Source organism: Buteo buteo, chromosome 25 (genome assembly GCF_964188355.1).
Source record: "Buteo buteo chromosome 25, bButBut1.hap1.1, whole genome shotgun sequence".
In the NCBI taxonomy this organism is placed as follows: domain Eukaryota; kingdom Metazoa; phylum Chordata; class Aves; order Accipitriformes; family Accipitridae; genus Buteo; species Buteo buteo.
The window spans coordinates 10,115,932-10,135,789 of record NC_134195.1 but is presented as its reverse complement, the minus strand read 5'-3'; positions in this window follow the sequence as shown (position 1 = coordinate 10,135,789).

The following is a 19,858-nucleotide window of genomic DNA, read 5'->3' as shown; positions in this document are numbered from 1 at the left end:
GTGACCTTATCAAAGGTCCTTTTTTCTCCTGGATGAACACCAATCTCACACATGCAATAGAATATTCATCCCTCTTAGAGTAATTTCTTTCCCAAAGAAATTTATCTTTTGATATTGCACTACAGATTCCTTTTCAGTAATAGAACTGCTGGGTTTGTTTCTGAAACCAGCAATAGATTACAATCCATCCCCCTGCTTTTATGTCTTCCCTTTTCTCCAAAAGTGTTTTAGACCGTAGCTGCTTCCATCTTTAAAAAAAAAAAACCAACAAAACAAATTGTAAGAAATATGGGAAGTGACTGGAGGATTAGAAAAGAATGTCAAAAGCTCCTACATGATATTAGAGTGAAAAATCCTGGTCAGTTAAATTAACCTTGTGATCCAAAGTCCCTTGGACATCTCTTGGGAGGGGCATCCCACCCCATGCTTTCCTGCATCTTCTAATTTTGCCTTTCGGGGAAGAGAAGGTGTCTGTCAGCACAGCATTCCTCCGGCTCAGCCTGTGTGATTGTCCCTTTTCCATCCAGGCTGAGTCAATTTATTGCTCAGGACAGACCCCTCTACATTCCAGTTTGTGGGACCGGTGTGCAGTCTGGGGAGCTACTGCAGGCACCCTTGTGCAGTGGATATAAAAGTAGAGCCTTTCTAAGTGTGCGGATGATCGCCTTGCTCAGCAGTTGGCACAGCAGCAATGGATACTGCCTTCTGCTCTCTGCAACTCTGAAAGATGGAAATTGTTGCCTCACATTAGAGTGATGGTTCGACAGCCCTCTGCACGGCTCAGATAGGCATCTCATAGCAGGGTGAAACAACCCAGCCTCCCAGTTGCAGCTGAAGCCCTCATGCAGAGAGGCTGATGGGGAAAGGAACACTTTAGGACTCGCAGGGATCCTCAGGGATCTCCAAGAGCAGAGGGTATCACATATTTGCACAGCACGGTGCATGCTGCGATTGCCTCTTTACCCCACATGCAAAGCAGCTCTTCAGGAGCAAGCAAGTTCACACACCACAGTGGGGTCTTAGTCTGGTGCCAGCATTTCTGCAGGAGGGAGCAAATTCCTATGGATCTGTATCATGAGCTTGCCCCAGGCAGCTATCGCCCCAATGCCATAGCAATGCATAAACAAGTGATTACTGCTGACCGGAACCCAGTTAGCCTCCAGTACCTGGATAAATGATGTAGTGATGCAAGCTACCAGTTGAGGCCCTGGTAGGGGAATTTGGAGGTAATATATCTATGGGTAATCAGCATTGCAGATATACTTGAAATTCTAGCAAGGTTCAAGAAAATGGGATTCTCAGCTTGCACAGGGAGCACTAATGGCACACACAGGCCTCTCTCACACTCTCTTGCAGGTGCCAATAAATGAGCTCTCCACAAGAATGCTCCTCCTGCGTTCTGCAGGGCTCACTTGGGATTGGTCTCACGCAGAATGTGGCTTTGAAATACGGCTCCTTCTCCCGAAACTACAGTGTTTGCTGTATTCTTCCTGTTCAACTTGAGGATGGGACTGTGCTTAACTGCCACCTAACCAGGTGTCAGCTGGACACTATGAAAACATGGAGGGAGAAGCAAAGTAGGACTAGAAGGCAGCCCTAGGCAAATACAAATGTTTCTCGCAGGCTGCAGACATTGGCAAGGCACAGGAGATATTATGATGTCCTGCTCAGCTTCCTGGCAGTACAGAGGAGAAACGTCTGCAGAATGATGGGGAGATGTAGGAAGAGAGCATTGTGGGATCACTCCTGAAGGACTTCACCAGTGAACATATTGCAAGTCATAGCAAAGCAGTGACCAGACCACAAATTGGGTGTATGAAAAAGCTGAAGCAAAGCTTATGTATTTGGAGGCTAAGAGGAACTCTTGTGACCTGGATGTGTTCTAGGTCAACAGGGGAGGGAGCTGTGTAGATCTCTCTGCCCAATTTAGTAATCCTAGCTGCCTCGAGAGAAAAAAAGAAAAAAGGAAAAGAACAGCTCTAGAGCATGATGCACTTCATCCTAGAGTAGATGTTACGTCGGATGAGTCACAGCCTAAAATTGCCTATTTCGGTCCATTATAAAAGGGAGTCCAGCGTGATTAGTTCAGATGAAGACACCTACAATTATCGATATGTTAGATGAGCTGAATCTCCCAAAAGAAGTTCTCAGTAAGTCTGCAGGTATGGACACAGGCTTTGGTACACACCAGTTCAGCAGTGCAGAGATACCCTCTGGAGGCTTTACCCTGAGAGCCATCCAGGAAAAGCCTTACAGCTGGCTTAACCATGAAAAGCAGAACTTGTACTTGTCCATATCACCTCCTCCTTTAAACACTGTCTTAAATCTACCCTTATCAGTTATTCAAAGAGATCTTATCTCTGAGAGAAAACATGTGATTTCTGAGTAAAAAATACACCTGACATTAGTCATGTAGGTTTATGGATCACAGTTTCTACATACAGGCTTTGTGGGGTCTGCTATTTGAACATCTAAGTCTGTACTTGGATACACAAACTGGATTTCTACCGTGAACTGAGCTAATGCAGAAGTAGGAGTTATATGTCTTTCTGTTACACAGATATTTGAAATTTGGCCTATTGCTACCAATACAACAGAGTCTGCGAGAACGGGAATGATCCGACTGTTATTCTCTGGTGGAATGAGCTTAGTCGAAGACCGTCGCTGGAAGAGCTACAGCCTGGCGGAGGATCAGAGGGAAGACAGGACATGGGGGCAAGCAGCAGGTCCATCACTCCAGAGGAAAAGTTGGCTCTGGGAGTACACCAGGACCTCCTCTGACATGAGCTGCCCTTTCAGACCTCTGCAAATAGGGTATGTTGGCAGAAACTGCTTCCCTAGCCTTTCCTCCAGTCCAGGTCTGGAAGAAGGAAGACATGGCAAAAGAATAGGCACCCTGCCAGTGGGACCAAAGCACTTTAAGCAAAATTCTCAATTTAAGTCAGTTGTTCAATTACAAAACATTATTTGTACAGCTAGGTTTCCCCTGTGCACAGGTAGCTTATCTGGCTTATGGATAAGCAACACCAAGGGGCAGAAACATCCATTCTGCTCTCCTCAACAGTCCATCCCATGTCCAGCAACACATATTCATTTTTATGCTGCATCTGTGCAAAGATACCTTCATGAACTTACATGGGCCTGCAACAACAAAGAAGTTTCTTGAAACTGGGAGTTTGGTGCAAGACCCCCCCAACCAGCACTGAGGGAATCAGCTCAGGGCCAGTAGTATCATCCTGGAAGTAAACTGCTACTTCCTGACCCATCACCCCACATGGTGATGAGTTGACTGCATGGACAGAAAGCTGTCTATAATCACTGCAAGTATATAATGTAAGTCTGTGGCAGATTTATTTGTTCAGAGGTGGCCTAGCCCTAGGGTCCTTGCAAAGCTAATGTTACCGATCTGCTTTCAGGACTTTGTGCCTCATTACGCTCAGCCGTTCAGATGGGAAGAGCTGGAGCCAACAAAGACAGGTGATTAAAAGTCTGAAAGTTCTTTATAAAGAAACACTTCTCACATTTCCAGCTAATTGGAGATAATCATGTAAGCTTTCCCCCACCCCCAGTTTAACAGACTGGTGACATTTGCACGTCTGGCTCATGGTAGCCTTATGGGCTTGACATCTGCGCATGGCAAAAGCATTTAGCTTCAGAGCTGCATTCCCTGAGAGTGCTACAGTGCGGAACCAATTCTCTTCACTTAACAAACGTGCCGTATAGTCTGGGGGTTCTATAATATTTGCAAAACAGGGAGAACAAGGCTACTCTTTGAAGCGTCAGAAGAGCAGTCAAACGGGACTTAGCACAGACAGCCCCCGTGACTGTGAACCACACGTTGGTTAATATGAAATAGCTGGGCAGATGCTCTTCTGCATGGGTGAAATAAAAACACTAGGCCAATAAACCACGGGCCTGAGATACAGAGATGGCCCAGACACCCTGCAGTGCGAGGAGGTAGGCAGCGTGGCTCTCTGAAGGAAAGCAGCAGCTCAAGAGGAGCTGTTAATGCACACTTCTCGGCACTGTGCTGCAAGTGCCAGGCTTATCCCCGCACCATGCCCTTCAGCAGAGGAGTGTATGTCTTAAGTGGCTTGGTTCAGGATGTGACCCTTCACCCTAGTAGGCTTGCAACAGCCTCATGATCTGGAGTATGACACTGCCTTTGTTTGGGGGTGGCCATAACTGAGGATTTTGGTTTTCTCAGTGAAAATGTAGCTCAGAAGTAGTATCCGATAGCAAAAGAATATCTTCCTTTGGTCTTTCATGTTTCCTCTGTGGCTTATTTGTAAGAAGTAGGTGCAACAGAGAGAGAGATCAGGAAGTGCTTAATAGCCTCCTGGTTTTTTAATCTGTAAATACCAAGCTCTGAGGGGACTTTGATGTGAAAGTACATCAAAAGACAGGGTTAGAATTCAAAACTATCTCAACAAACAGGAGATGTGGGCTGAAAAAATAGCACAGAACTCAGTGAGATAAGTGCAAGTTAGTTCAGGTATACAAAAATAATCAACTAGAGACCTACTGGGTGGGGAAAAACTCAGCAGGAGTTGTGCAGGAAAGGATGCAGGGGTTGCGATGCATCCATCATAGGCTGAACATGAGGTAGAACTCTTACATGAAGATAATACTGAGGTGCATGAACAGGACTATAAAGCATCCGTAATAACTTTTGTTCAAAGCCCAGCTGTAGTTTAATGTCTGAGTATGTACACTGTGTTTCAGGAAAGACGGAAACTGTCTGGGGAGGCTCCCCAGCAGAGAAAGATAGATTAACTGGGAAATTTAGCTTGAGGGGGATTTCTAGAGGTCATCTAGTCCAAACTGCTGCTTCAAACAAGGTTAACTTCAAAACATTGTTCAAGGTCTTGTCCAGACCAGTTTTGAAAATTTTCAATTCTACAGTCTCTCTGGGATATGAGAAAGACTGAAGAAATTCGATTTTTATCTCTGAAGGACTCAAGTTCAGTGGGATTCATTTGTGATTTGTAGGTTTTAGATTAAGTCTTAGGAGAGCTTGGGTCTTCAGTGAAGGCAGGCTAGCATCCCCATAATCTTCAGACATTGCCATTTCCTGCACCCATGGAACATGTCCGGGATGGAAGTCTTCCCCTCCATCTCCACCTTATGAGTGGTTAAGGTGGTCTCGTAGCCAGTCCATGCCATTGGAAAGGTCTGAAGCAGCCTGGTCCTAACTTGCTCAGGAATTTAGTTCTAAACATCTGTTTGCTAGAATGTATAAATGAAAAATGTTTATGAATACCTGTATGTTTACTAACCAAATTATCTAAGCATATTTAAATGGCAGGTTAACCAGAAATCCTAAGAATCACTTATGAGGGCAGAGGGATTATTTTAGAATCCATTTCCACCTTTACCCTGATCATACGTCTTCACTGCAGATTCAGCCTGGAGGACCACAACTAGCCTTGCCAGACTGTAGGCTTTTCCATTGCAAATACCATATCTTCACTCTAGCCATGCATCTAGCACCATGGATTTGGGTCCTTTCTGCAGGGACCTTTACCCTTTGCTGGGCAGTGCTAACGGAGCTCACCTGCCCGGGACAAATGGTGGACAGGCTCCAAAAGACCACCAACACTTGACTGGGCTTTAAGTGCCTCCTCAACTATTTGTAGAACAGAGGGTCTCCACTTCTTCAGTTTGGAAAAGAGTCAAAGTCAGTAGTAGAGGGAAGATATACTCTGTTTTGACGGCTGGGACACATTAATGCCCTGCACACACACATAAACACACCCACATCTCTTTTTGTTTTGAAGTGATGAATTCACCACCATATAGCAATTATCCAATTCAGAAATGAGTCATATTAACTACCAGAAGAGTGAAACCTGTCCACGCAGTAACTTTTGGCATTATAAATGCCTTTGAAGAATATCCTGTTGGACTATTTGTTCCTGCCTTTTAGGGGAAAATGGAGGGGCTGGTTTAGTTTGGCAGCACAGAAGTTCGCCATGCAAGGACAGGCAAGAGGAAGGCGATCCATGCAGAACCAAAAGCAAGCGAGGTCTGAAAACCTGTTAATGCAAATTTCAGCTCAGTGCTGGAATCCAGTGAAACCTTCAAACTCATTATTATTCATTAAGCAGATTGAAGGAGTGAAACGAAATTCAGCAAATTGTCCGCCTCTGCAGAGAACAATATGTTCATTTTGAAGGGAAACCAGTGTATGGATGGAAGGTGAAGTGTAAGCCACACTTACCTCAGGGGGAAGGCGGGGGGGGGGGGGGCGCAAATGTTTTTTAAAAAAAATCCATGTCCCTCTCTCAATGCACGTACCTCACTGGCCTGTCTGACCCCTTCAATATGCACCGGTGATAAAGTCCACCTGTCCGTCCTCACCTGCTGCGTGCGCTGATGCCAGGGCACCAAAGGTTCACAAGCGGCAGTCCCACTGAGGTCCCTTAGAAGCCAGACTCTTGACCGATCCTTTATTAAGACTAACCTCTTGTTCATCCCTGCTCCCATGGCATTTTGTGGGAGCTAACTCAAATTTTCTGTGCGGTCTGCTTGAAATACAAAGCTAAAGGTGAGTAGGGAAGACTCTTCCTCCAGCCATTGTGTATGTTAACTTCTTCCTGCCATCTGAGGGATTCATTTTGTTCTAATTACCCAGGCAGACCAGTTTATTATTTGCTCTGTGACAGCGTCCATCAGAGACTAGAAGAATTTTTGGGGGGAGACCCACAGAAGGAGACAGTGTGCAATGAAGGACTGTGTTACTAGACAGGACCAACACGGCAGGAAAAGAACCAAAGGAACATTTTCTCCTGTGTTATGGGGGAGCTGGAGTAGCTCGCTCAGGTAGTCAGAGCTCAGCACCCTCTGCCCCCACTTATTCCTTTTGTTTATCTCATGCTGTGTTACCACAAGCATTCAAGGCCGACCTCCCTTCAGGGCAACACAGTGATCGTGGCTGGGTTTCAGCCCTGTCTGCCACGTTGCTTCTCTGCTGACCTGGAGGGTGAGACCTGTCGCATCAAAGCTTGGAAATGCCTAGTTCACACCGACTCCATCCCCACTGGTGGCACCAGCTCCACCTGGGAAACAGTGAGGGGAACAGGCACTTAGATTCATCAGATCGAGGTTAGGTATCTGCCTCGAGATGAGAGGAATGGCTGTGTCTCTCCACAAACTGCAAGAGAAACCTGGAAAAACTAGCTGAAATGAACATGCTAAATGATACGTAGACACTGCCATTAAGTGGGATGACTCTCACCCAAGGTAATTAGAGGCTAGCAGAGTTAGGGGTAAGTAGTTTAAAGCAGAAGACTTCTTCCATCATCTATTTCTTATTTCCTGAAGTAGAAATGGTAAGAAAACCAGTTATTCAGGGTCCTAGAGGCTAAAGACTGTAGTATGCTGCTTCAGAGCTTGCTTGATTAGTATTTAATGTCAGTCAGGCGTGCTCTCCTAAGGAAATGTCTCACCTATAACATTTCTCTGAGCTTTGGCAGTTTATTTTCTGTAGAAAATTATCTTCTAATGGGAATAACAGTTTGTACGATAAAGTTCCTTTCTTCCAGTGAGTGCACAGCACTCTGCAGTTGTTAGCTGCACCTCTCACTGCATCATAGCCCACTCTTGTTGCCAGAAATACACCGATAAACAGGAATTTCTCTCCAGGGCAAGTCTCTCCTTCTTCAGGTAGGCGATGCCTGGCAAGATGGGGGAACCAATCCATGATTAAGGTCAATCTGTTGTATCCTCTTATGCAGTGCTCTCGTAACAAAGTAGTAGCTGAGCCAAGAAGGAGCTCTGGGTGCTCATTCCACCACACACACTCCCGAGGCTGTTAATTGTGCTTGAACAATGAAAAGTCATTCTGGAATTAAATCTGGCGTGGAAGTCCTCAGCCAAAACATGCATTTACTTAGGACATTTGGGAAGTGAGGTAGTGGGGGTAGATTGCCTGCATCTTACTGCACTGATGCTCATGTGGCCCCTGGGCACTTTGGAGGGGATTTGGACTACCTACAAGGATACCTCGGGAAGACTTAGGCACCAGCGAAGGAATTCGGGGAAATGGTGAGCACTTTAAAAAGCCTACAGCTGCCTAACTGTGACCCATACATCTGGCCACGAGAGGGGACAGCCTGCGAACAGGGGCAGCCCCACTGCAGCAGAAGGTGTCAGGGCAGCCCAGGCTGGTGGGGCCCCAAAGGCTCAGCTCCCGCAGACCCACGCACCCAGAAGCATGGCAAGCAGCCCAAACACAACCTGCTGGCAAGAAGATTCCCAACCAGCATAATTTGCTCAAATGAGGTTCATTCCAAAATTGTTTAAAAAGTTATATTACCCATCTTTCGAATGGGGAAACGGTGAGGCACCTCCCTCGCTGCTGAGTTTGCTCTGCATGTACTCCCGGGGCTTTGCTGTCTCCAGTATAAGTGCAACATTCAATTGCCATAGCAACAGCATCGGGCAGGTGCAAAACGCTGTATTTTCTCTGCTAGATGTAAAGGAAAACCTTTCTGCTCCAGGGAAGGGGACTGTCAGTCCTAATGAAGATTGTCCTCTCTTCTCTTACCTGGAAAGGTAGCAAGGAAAACTCTTTATTGATTTTTGTGAGGGAACTGGGGCTCCAGGATTAATTATCTTCCACCGCTTATTTTTGCTACACAATAGATATCCATATAGGTACAGGCAATAAGTGTTTGGGCTATATATAACACAATCTAGAAACCAGCCAAGGGAATTTCTCTCTGCAGCAGACAGGGGGTAATGAGAAGGAGGTGAAGTTGCACGGAAAATGATACTGCTTTTCCCAGCGGCCCCATGAGTGTCCTGCCCAGAGCGCAGGTCAGTTCTGACAAGGCAGAGGTGGCCCAGGGACCTTCCTCCCTCCCTTTCAAGGCTGCCGGGAGCTAGTACTGGGGCCAGATGTGTAGGGCATGCCTTCCTGTTTCAGACAGACCCAGTTTCCCCCCGCTGTGCCCCAGGGGCAGCTTTTTCCAGCAGGGATGGGGTTGGGATGCTCCCAGCGCTCAGGGCTGGCCCAGCAGGAGGTGGCAGCACATCCGCTGAGGCATCCTCCATCGCCTTGCCTTTAAACCTTGGGAAAGCTGGAGGAGAGGAGTGTCCGGCAGCACAGCCCAAAAGCACGTGTGTTTTCATTACATTATACACCTGAAACGTCGATGACAGGGTCACCCAGCTCAGGGGGACTGTGCCCTGAAGAGGAAGAGGGGGATGTGTTTGGCCACATGTGTCTGCATAGCCATCAACCAGTGTACTTTGTAATTTGTCATTCAATTTAATTATTTGAGGGCTGTCCCTCATTATTTTGAAGTGGTCCCTATTCCACACAAATTCTCTGTTTTACTGTTGAAAATACCAGAAGTAAATAACCCGTGGACAGAGGTCAGAGAAACGTTAATTACAACAAAGGGCTAAATCCCAGAGCATCCTAAGTTTCCAAGTCATGGGTACCGATTTTTGTGTCCTTCTCTTTCGGTTGTGTCACAATTTTTGTCCTGTCATTGTTCCTGGCGGTTTAAAACAAATTACTCCTTGTTCCCATTAACTTTGTGGCCACAATTACATTACCAGAGGGGACCCTGGCGTACAGACATCATTCCTTTCGAAGTGGGAGCCTTGGCGGCCGAGAGCTCTCCTCCACCCGAAACACCTCTTAACCTACAGCTGACAGATACAGCCACCTGGTGGCATTTGGGTGGGAAATGAAGGGCACACATTACAGTCAGCAATGCCAGCAGAAAAGGGGTGAGTATGGTGCACAGATAGCTATCAGCGGTCTGTCCCACCGTGTTGCAGAAGAGCATTAAACAAACAGCCCTCCGTAATAGTTCCTCGACCTTTTCCACCTTTTTTTTATATACAGACATATCTCAAAATTAATTTTGATTTGAAGAATGGGGCTCAGGAATGAGCTGGCACCCAAGCACTTCTTGTATTGTGACATTATCACTCAAGTAAGAAAGTCTACAGGTAAACCATGAGACAGGTGAGCAGTGTCAGTGTGTCTTCCGAGGATGAATGGGTCTGTGATGCTGCATAATAAATATTAATTATTAAATGTGTATTTCCATGTCACACAGTCTTTCTTTCTGTTTCTTAGGCAGTCAAATCCAGGGTAAGCATTTTGTTTATATACCAGTGTTATTAACAATACTGAATATGTTACAGATCAAAAGTAGCCAAACCCAAGGTTATTTCACTGACAGAGATAACTTTGACCTGTCAGTGGAGTCCATAAAAGAGCAACAGAAGAGCAGCAAGGCCATCCGCTTCAAAGGCACTGAAGGCTGCAGTTAACTGTATTCTGAATCATAAAAAGCACAAATTCAAAGTAACATATGCTAACAATGCTCTCCAATGCAACCTTCTAGCTAGAAACAATATGCCTAAAAATACAATTGCTGATGAGGTCAGTAGGTTTATCCCTGGCGAGAGTCGGAAGGGCAGGAACTAAATAATAATGCAGAATCAGAAAAAAAAAGAGGCTACAGCAGTGGGAAAATATCAAGCTCTTTGTTCATAGTTTCAGCTTTCCTGACCAGCTCCAGTACGTGATCTCTTTCCTGATGCTGAAAATTCAAGTTCAAATGATCACCGCCCACACTGCGACATAATTATTATAATAAAAATGTGTTGAAAAACAACATAAACAGCTACTAAATAAAAAACATTTTGTAGTAGAAGATTCCTCCACCCCACATCCCTACGCAAAGACACAGATTTAGTGTCATTATGGCTGACAGTGACTGATTTCCTCATCACTAGACAACAGTGTCCACTAGACTTTGTGTGTGTCGGGGAAGATAGGACGGTCAAACTGTACTCATAGGATCCTCTTCCCCTGCAGTTGTGGTTTTCCTGAGAGCCTGCTACATAAGATATTTCCCTGCTCCGACAGAAGCCTTGTGCGAAGAAGAAAATGTGGTGGCTTTTAGTCCTGTGAGCATGCTCTTCAAGCCATCACCACACCCAAGATGCCAGAAACTTCCAGACATAGCAAGAGGTGGCAGAGCTTTAGGGCACCCAAGGATTTTTCCAATGAGTGAATAAAAGACAAAAGTTAAAATCTGCAATTGCTTTGAGGAGAACCAAAAGAATTTCTGAAGAGCCTGACACAGGACTGCTAGGGCCACTGCAGAACAGCAAGCAGAGGTGCAAAAAAGCATCGGCCAGCTCAATAGCTACAGACATTCATGGTGCAATGCCTTCCAGTGAAGGAATCCAAACTAGTTCCTGCTTAAAAGCAGTAGCCTATTTTAAGAGACTCATAGGAAAAGACAGGGAAAAAGGAAAGAAAAAAGGAAAAAGAAAAAGAACCTTGGCTTTATACTTCCACCACACTGTCTGCTTACTGTTAAGGCACAACCTGCAGATGTGTGCTGGGCTTGCAAATCATACTAAAGCATCCGTGCCTCGGGACCAGTCCTGCTCCTAAGTCAGCGTTTTCTCCCCTGACGTCCCAGAATGACAAGAGTTGACCTTACTGACACTGCTGCTCTAGAAGAAATGGAAGGGACCATTTGCATCGCTAAAGCAACTCCATTGAGGCAAAAGCACCACGGCACCCAAGGCAAGCCCCGCTGAACTGCGAGGTCCCCAAACAAAACTCTCTGCAAGTCTGCATCTGCTCCCATCGCTACGAGTGCCAAAAATGCCCCTGACTTCAGCTAGAGCAGGATCAGGTGCTGTCTCATGGGAAAGGCAGAGCCATCCTAGCAGAGAAAGTCTATCGAACAGGATAAAATACAGCAATTGTGAAGGAATCCTTTGGGGGGATCTGGGGGGAAAGCACCCCTGTACTTCCATTATTGCTACCAGAGTCCGTTGATGAGACAGAGGTGACCGTGAAACTGCAAGTCTGCCCCCATAGGGATAGCGCTGGCAGGTTAAGATGCAGATATTTTATAGCCAGAGTGGTAGTTCTGGTTTTTAAGCTCCCTGAAACTCTTTGGATACCTGAGCAAAACTGACAAGGTTGATAAAATCGAGGCAGCTGTGACATTGCTATTTGTGGGGGTGTCAAAGCAAAAGGTCACGCACACTGACTTCAGCCATGTTACATTTGGAATAAATGGGACCCATGAGATTTTTGCTCAGTTCACGACTGCACAACAGCACAGTCTGTAACAACTCAGGGTGTCGTAGCCCTGATATACTCCCCAGCTGAGCATGCTCCTGCCCCTGCTTTTGGTCCGACTCCTGTGCTTTGGGGCACAGCAGCATCCAGGCACTGCTTCAGGCTCGTCTCTCCGTGCTCAACCAGGGGTGCACTGAGCTATGCCGTACCCCAGCCAAAGGCTGGCACTCCAGCAGCACTGACCAAATCCCAGGCACATCCTTGCCAGTCTCCGCTGCACCTAACAGCCAGCTTTTCCTGTAACACAGCCCTCGTGGCGCTGGCTGAGCCGTTCATGGCTTATCCCTCCAGGGACCTTGTACTTGCAGCCCATACAGCCCATAACACACAATTCCTACCAGAGCTGGGGAAGGGGGGTCTTTTGTTTTAAGTCATCTGCATTAGACCACACAAGAAATGCACACATCCAGCCCAAAGAAGAAGAAATCATCTCTATGCTGTGCCATCCTTGTTTTGCCTCACCACCCTAAATTGTTTTTTGAAATTGAGGGAAATTCATCTCAGGAGAGGAGTGTCTCTTCACTCTCCAGACATCAGGAGCACTGCTGACCTTTGGAAGATGCAGGTCCTCTGATTTTTCTATCTGTGTCTTTCAAACAGGACCATGAGAGAGTTATATTCTCTTTTTTCTACCATGTGGTAACCCCACGTCTGTTTCTGTCAGGTGATCAAGGTTCCTCACAGCACAATTCCTCAGGAATAAAATGTCTTTTCCAAATAATCACATACAACATCAACTAAATAAAGCCTATTTAAAGTATACGCTAGCAGATTGTTATTTACTCCTGGAATTGTTTTCACAAACAGAAAGTAAATTTTATTTGAAGCAATCATTGTTGTGGATGAGGGGTACAAGGCTGTATTTGTTCAGGAAAAAAAATCCCACTATCGGAGTTAAAAATGCTAAATGCAAGGCAGAGGACATTTCTTGACTGATAAAACAAAAACTAAACAAGCAGTTTTAAAATATTTTTGAAGTATGTCTTATTCATGTCCTATTCTAATCTGAAGACTTTGACCTGTCTAATATATGTGGAATTCCAGTGTAAGCCTAAGTTTTATCAGCTGTTGAAAAGAAACTGCAAGGTTCTCCTCTCAAAGATAGACCACCCTTTGTTGAGCAAAGAACAGCCACATGCCAGGTTCTGCAAATTCCATGCCCTCTGCTTATCGTTAGACACAAAAACCCTGGTCAAGTGTTTAGTATTAATCATATACCTACCATTTGATCTTGCTGAGGATAGGCGGTATTAGAGCCACTAAACAAATTGCAAAATCAGGGCATCCTCTGTCAGCTGTATCTGCTCAATAAAAAACTCCGCATGGAAATGAACGGAGTAGGCAGACTGGACCAGAGCTGACATCCGATGAGTCTTTTTGGGGAAACTGGATCTGGGTAGGAGTTGTGGTTACGTGTTTCTGACATTGGCTGCTGCTGGAGGGAGAACACCACATGAGATGTACTGCTCCAGCAAGCGCGAAGTTCTTAATTTAGGCACTTTATGGAAATTGTTGAAAAACATTCTAATTGGAAGCAACGTCTGCTTCTCCAGCATATAATTTCCCCCCATTTCTTAGCACTGAGGCATTTGCATGAAAACAAGTTCTTTGTTTTTAAAATTCCACTGCTCTTGTTGTTTATCCCACTGGAATTCATAATCCTGTGTTTGCACAAAGCACTATAATTGGTTGCTGTGGAAGTGTTTCTATCAAAAGGAAATGATTGTCAATAATCAAGACTGAACAGTTGCATAATAAAGATTAGTAAAATAAGCACCATTCTAATAATAATAATAATAATAATGCTAATCTCCGTGAAACCAATGTCTTCAAATGCTTTGAAACATAACCATAGCCCCATGTCCTGGTTTCGGCTGGGATAGAGTTAGTTTTCTTTCCAGTAGCTGGTACAGTGTTATGTTTAGGATTCAGTATGAAAATAATGTTGATAACACACTGATGTTTTCAGTTGTTGCTGAGCAGTGTTTAGACTAAGTCAAGAGTTTTTCAGCTTCTCTTGCCCAGCCAGCAAGAAGGCTGGAGGGGGGCACAAGAAGTTGGGAGGGGACACAGCCAGGACAGCTGAGCCAAACCAGCCAAAAGGGTATTCCATACCATGTGATGTCATGCCCAGTATATAAACTGGGGGGGGTTGGCGATTGCTGCTCGGTTGGCAAGTGGTGAGCAATTGCATCACTTGTTTTCTATATTCCAATGCTTTTACTATTATTCTCATTTTATTATTGTTATTATTATCATTATTAGTTTCTTCCTTTCTGTCCTATTAAACTGTCTTTATGTCAACCCACACGTTTTACCTTTTTTCTATTCTCTCCCCCTTCCCACTGGGTGGGGGGAGTGAGTGAGCAGCTGCGTGGTTGTTAGTTGCCGGCTAGGGTTAAACCACCACACCCTGGGATAAAAATCATCTTTAAACATGAAGAGCAGTAAGAACCATAGCAGCAAGTACAGGTGGAAGTTGGCTGTATCAACAGGAGCAGTGCATTTTGCACCTGGCAGTAAGTTCAAAATTCTACCATGAGCTAAGTGTGTCCCAGGCTAGTATTTATGAGACTCAACTGGCAACCGATAACTTCAAATAGGCAATTCCTGTGGTCCAAAATACATGTAATAATGAATTAACAATGGACGAGTTTCTCCATGTCATCTGTTTCTAAAATTCTTGAGAGAAGGAGAGGCTTATTTCTGACACATTATTTCTGATATGCTTCCTGCAGACACGGAAGGCTTCGTTTTTCTGGTTCCTGAGACTCAGAGGTCTGGCACGGGGGATTCTGCTTCTAAATATCTTGGGGAATCAGCGAAGAGAGTCCTCCAAAGGGCTTTTGACAATCTTGACACAGTTTTTGAAGTCCACAAGTGTCTGCTGGTACATTACTAACTCCCTGCAGACCTTCAGGGCAAAAGTATCTTCCTTCTTACCAAAGAACTTCCTAATTTTCCCTTTGATTAAAACAAATTTCTTCTTTTCCAGCCCACTGTGATTCCAACTTTTAACCCAGAGCCATGCTACTTCAATGACAGTAGGAGCAACCCTTGTTTTGAAGCAATGCCGCAGGGATCTAGACACTTAGCCAGGGCTCCCAGTCCCTGGGTTTACCAGTGCCAGATCTCCAGAGGAGTGCCCTGCTGCCTGCCTGCCTGAGTCAGGTTTAACACAAGTCAGGATTTAAGAATAAAATCTTTACTTTAAAACACTGATATGCAATCATGGAACAATGTTATAAAAAGATAAAATAAATTGCCTTAACAAGGGCATATTTAACAATAAATATCCTCCTCCATAGCAGCTAGCATCTACCTTTTTTTTGTTCTAGGTTAAAAAAATAATATCTCTCAAATAATCAAGTTCTTTTTTCTTTTGAGATTGTTTCTGCTGCCTCTTGCATCTTTTCCTCAATCCCTTCACCTGTCCTCTCCCTGGGAGGCAGCGAACAGAGCAGCACAGGGGAGTGCCCAGATCGTTTGTCCATGCCAGCCAGGATCTTCAAAGCTTGCCTCTTCTCACCTGCGAAAACAGCCATACAGTTAAAGATTGTCCTGCTCTGTCTACCAAACAGTTCAGTTAAGTAACCAATAAAAGGCAAAGCTGCAGATACGATCCAAAACCAGCCCTATTCTGAGTAGCCATGTTTCAAATTAAGTTAGAGCTTCTGTTTTTAAACAAGGGCAAACTCTACTGCTTCAGATGAATATGCATCCTAATAATTCTTTTGATTTAGGATTTACTTCAACACACAGCCGTCTAAGATGTGTGCATATTGTCCTTAAATAGAATTACAGAATTTACTTCTTAGTGAATGATATTTTTGTGTAAGAGAAAAACAGTGAGGCAATGTACAAGTGAGAAGTCTTTCTAATGGCGGTCATCTTCAATTGCCTTCCTGTCTGGCTCTTGGCAGACCGAGGGACATTTGAGTTCTAAAGGTGTGGCACGGAGGTCTTTCCAAAGCAAACATCATTCTGACACAGAAACATGAAAATACAGTCGCTAATACGGACTCTAAATTACTCCATGCATGCATGACAAAGATGAAACTGAAATATTTATATAATCACCTTTTGTTACAGGGTTTGCCAAAGCCTCCCATGTGCCCTTTTACTAAGTAAAAGGACTGTGTCTTGTCTGCTCATTGTGGCATCTTTCGGATGGGCTGCAGGTGCCTATGTCTCTGTTTTGACAGATAGAGAGTTCAAGATCCAGGTAGCACTTCTTCAGGTGCAGTCACTAAGTGAATAGTTTGGTGGTAATACGACACAGGAGGGCTTGGAAATATCCTTTGCCTTGCTCTCTTCATCAAGAAGCTACCTCTCTGATAAAAACACACATTATCAGACAGTGAAGGGAAAGTGGAATCTCTACCTCTTCCTTTTGCCAAATAAACCACATTGATGTAATTAACTAAATTCAAAGCCAACTGATGTAGGTTAACTTAAACTTGTTCAGTAAATAGACATATAGCTGTACTCTCTGCCAATGGTCTTCTCTGGCATTTATACATGAGTAAGAGCCCTCAAACCCCACATAGGCATGCAGGAATCCTTCTAGAGCTCGCGTAAGATGAGAAATATTCAGGTCAAACCAAAGAAATGAGACATTGGTATGCAAGCAAAGGCGTAGTATCTTGGAGACGTACATGTCCGGATTTTCAAAAGGCTTTGAACGAGCTCCTCGCCAAAGACTGTTAAGCATCTGAGTTGTCAGGATATATGTGGGAATACACTCTTCTGAACTAGTAACTAGTCAGAAGATACAGCACAAAGGATACAGATATGGTCTAAGTTCACTGCGAAGTGACTTTCCCAGCAGGATCCAGCAAGGATTTGAGACCTATATTAAATACCGTATTTGTGTATGACCTGGAAAGGGGAGTAACTAAAGCAACAAAGTTCACAGGGGGTGCAGAGCGATTCAGAGCAGTCAGACCCAACTGCGAGGAAAAGCTGAAGTCAAGCTGATGGTGCAGGCCTGCAGGGAATTACACAACATGGAGATAATGGCAGGCAAATTTCAGTGTCAGTTAATCCAATGTAATGCACATGGAGAAAAAAAAACATAACCTTAAACTGTATCTGACGGAGTCTAAAGAAGGTATAATCAGTCAGGAAAGAAATCTTGAAACCATGTGTTAGTTCTCTGGAAGTAACTCAGTGTTCAACAGTGGTTAAAAAGGCGTTTGGGGAATTACTAGCAAAAGAATAGAAAAAAAACCAGAAAATAACTGTTACGCGATTGCATAAATCCCCAGAGTGTATATTCATTGAATATTGAGTCATGCCATCTCAAAAGAAATATAATACAATTGGAAGCAGTACCGGTGGGACAGCAGGATGGTATGACTTCCATATGAGGAAATGACTAAACAGACTAGGAGTTCACTTTGGAAATGGTATGATTGAAGGGGTGTATAGCACGGGGCTCCACAATCAATGTGCTGTTGCTAAAGCAAATAGGGAATGTCTGTTTCCCTACTTGCTATTTATCTGGGAAGAGTGACATGGTCTGGTAGCAGGTTTAAACAAAGCACAGGAAGAACTTTTTCACCCACCACATAATTGTATCACTGAACTCCGTGACACCAGATAATGTGAAGTGCAGAAATAGCAATCACTTCAAAAGGGGATTAGATCAGCTCATGAAATAGCACTGAAGGCTATTAAACATGACGGTCTGTCTGCAACTACTTACTGAGGAAAATCCCTCAGCCACAGAGACTGAAAAGTGGGCCAGGTAATACCACATATAATATCCTCTATATCTGCCCTTGGCATTGGCTGCTAGCCACTGGCAAGAGCATGCACAGGGCACTGGGTCTAACCTAACTCTGACTGTCACCCTAATGCATTTATGACGACTACGGTTTCCACACTGGTGGTTTGGGGTCCGGTTCACAGCTCCCTGGAGTTAGAGATTCAGTTTCCTGACGTTCAGCTACATGAAATTCAGTGAATATCAGCCTATCAAATCATTATGAATATGCTTGTTTCACCACTGGCAGAGAAGGAGGCAAATGCACAAATACTATTTTGCTCCTGGGGTTTCCTTCGGGGTCAATTCATTATTTTCCCCTGAAACAAAGCCACAGTAACCTCACAGGGATACTGCACTCCAGATGTTGCTGAAAAAAGACAGAAAGGACAAGGCAAACCAAGGTTTGGCTCTCTCCAGCCCACGCAGCTGTCTTGCACTACCTCAGCTGCCTTTGCACCCACAAACTCTTGTGCTCTTCCCCAGACCCTGCGACACAGGCACCACTTTCATGCTCTAAAAGCATCACTCTGGTGGGCTTCAGCATGGCCTCTGCCTCCCCAGACACCGTAAGGGGGGAAACACCCACAAAAGCACAGCCACAGGGTTACCCCAGGTGGCTCAAGCAAAATCCAAGGCCAAACAGTATATAACGTGAACAGAAGCAGCTTGCTGCACCGGAGGGGACCAGCACTGAGTTGGGTTGACGCATGTTGGCTTTGTCCCATCGGCAACATGATCCTGAGGTCTCTGAGTTGAAAGCTGGGGAAATCTGAGGGGACAAAATGTAAGAGTGTGTGATGAGAAGGGGATGCTGAGAAACAGAGAGCAGGCTCACATAAGGTGAGGAATTATACGTTAAGGCTTAAGGCCATCTTGTGGGATGCTCTGCCTATGGGAAGCTCAGTGAAAGCCCGTGAAACTTCAGGAAAGCATCAGGGAGCTCTGGGGCCAGAGAAATCTCGACCAGCAACTACCCTTGCCAGAATTTTCCCTGCAAACTCTTCCATGTCTCTGATCACCAAATGAAGATTCCTGCTTTGCTGTTTCAGCTTATCTGGGAGCCCTTGTCCCAGGCAATGCACTTACGTTCTTTCTAGCATATACAGTAAAATTCCATTTTGTTTGTGAAACTTCTAGTTCTCCCAGCCTTCACTACTGCACTTTTGCTGAGGCCACACTGTTTTACAGGATTACAACCTCTGCCGTTTAGCAGAGTCAGATTTATCAGATACCACGATGGGTAAAACTGCAGAGTCCAGAGGAAATTACGAACATCTCAGTCGAAAAAAGAAATGGCAATTAACGTAGGAGTTCTTTTTTCTCAGCTTAAGCAAGCAAGATATGCACCTGAGCATTTAGGCTTTAGAGGCAGTAGAAGCCAGGTTTACCACTAAGTCTGACAGTACATCATTATGACTATGGGAGTAACTGAGTTACTGCAAATCACACCTTCTACTTATGTGACACCTCATGGATCAGCTGATTTTTCTTTAGAAATCACAGGACTGTGTGGTTAATGAATCCCAGGAACAAAACACAGATATTCATGTTTACTAGTTTTAAAAGCCTGAAAAATCTGTATGTGTGTGTCAAATTAATGAAGCACTAAAGTATCGGAACAGTTACCAGGGCAATATATTTATGTACAATTATAAGAAATTAAAAAGCACCGATATTCAGCATATAATGAGGAGGGAAAACACATAAAAGAAGATAAAAGAAAGTGCTGACAGTGTAAACTTCTGTCAGTAGCATGGTGGAAGAAAAATGTAAAACTCACTGAAAACCAGTACTTTTATGGAGAAAAAATACTCCCCCAAGAGTAGTACTTCTGAGATAGTGGCTAGAATGTACCATCTGAGGTCAGCTTAATGAAGGTGAGAGTAAGTGAATAGCTAATCAGACTTATAACTTCTGTAGCTTTATAGTTTTATATGACTTTTTCT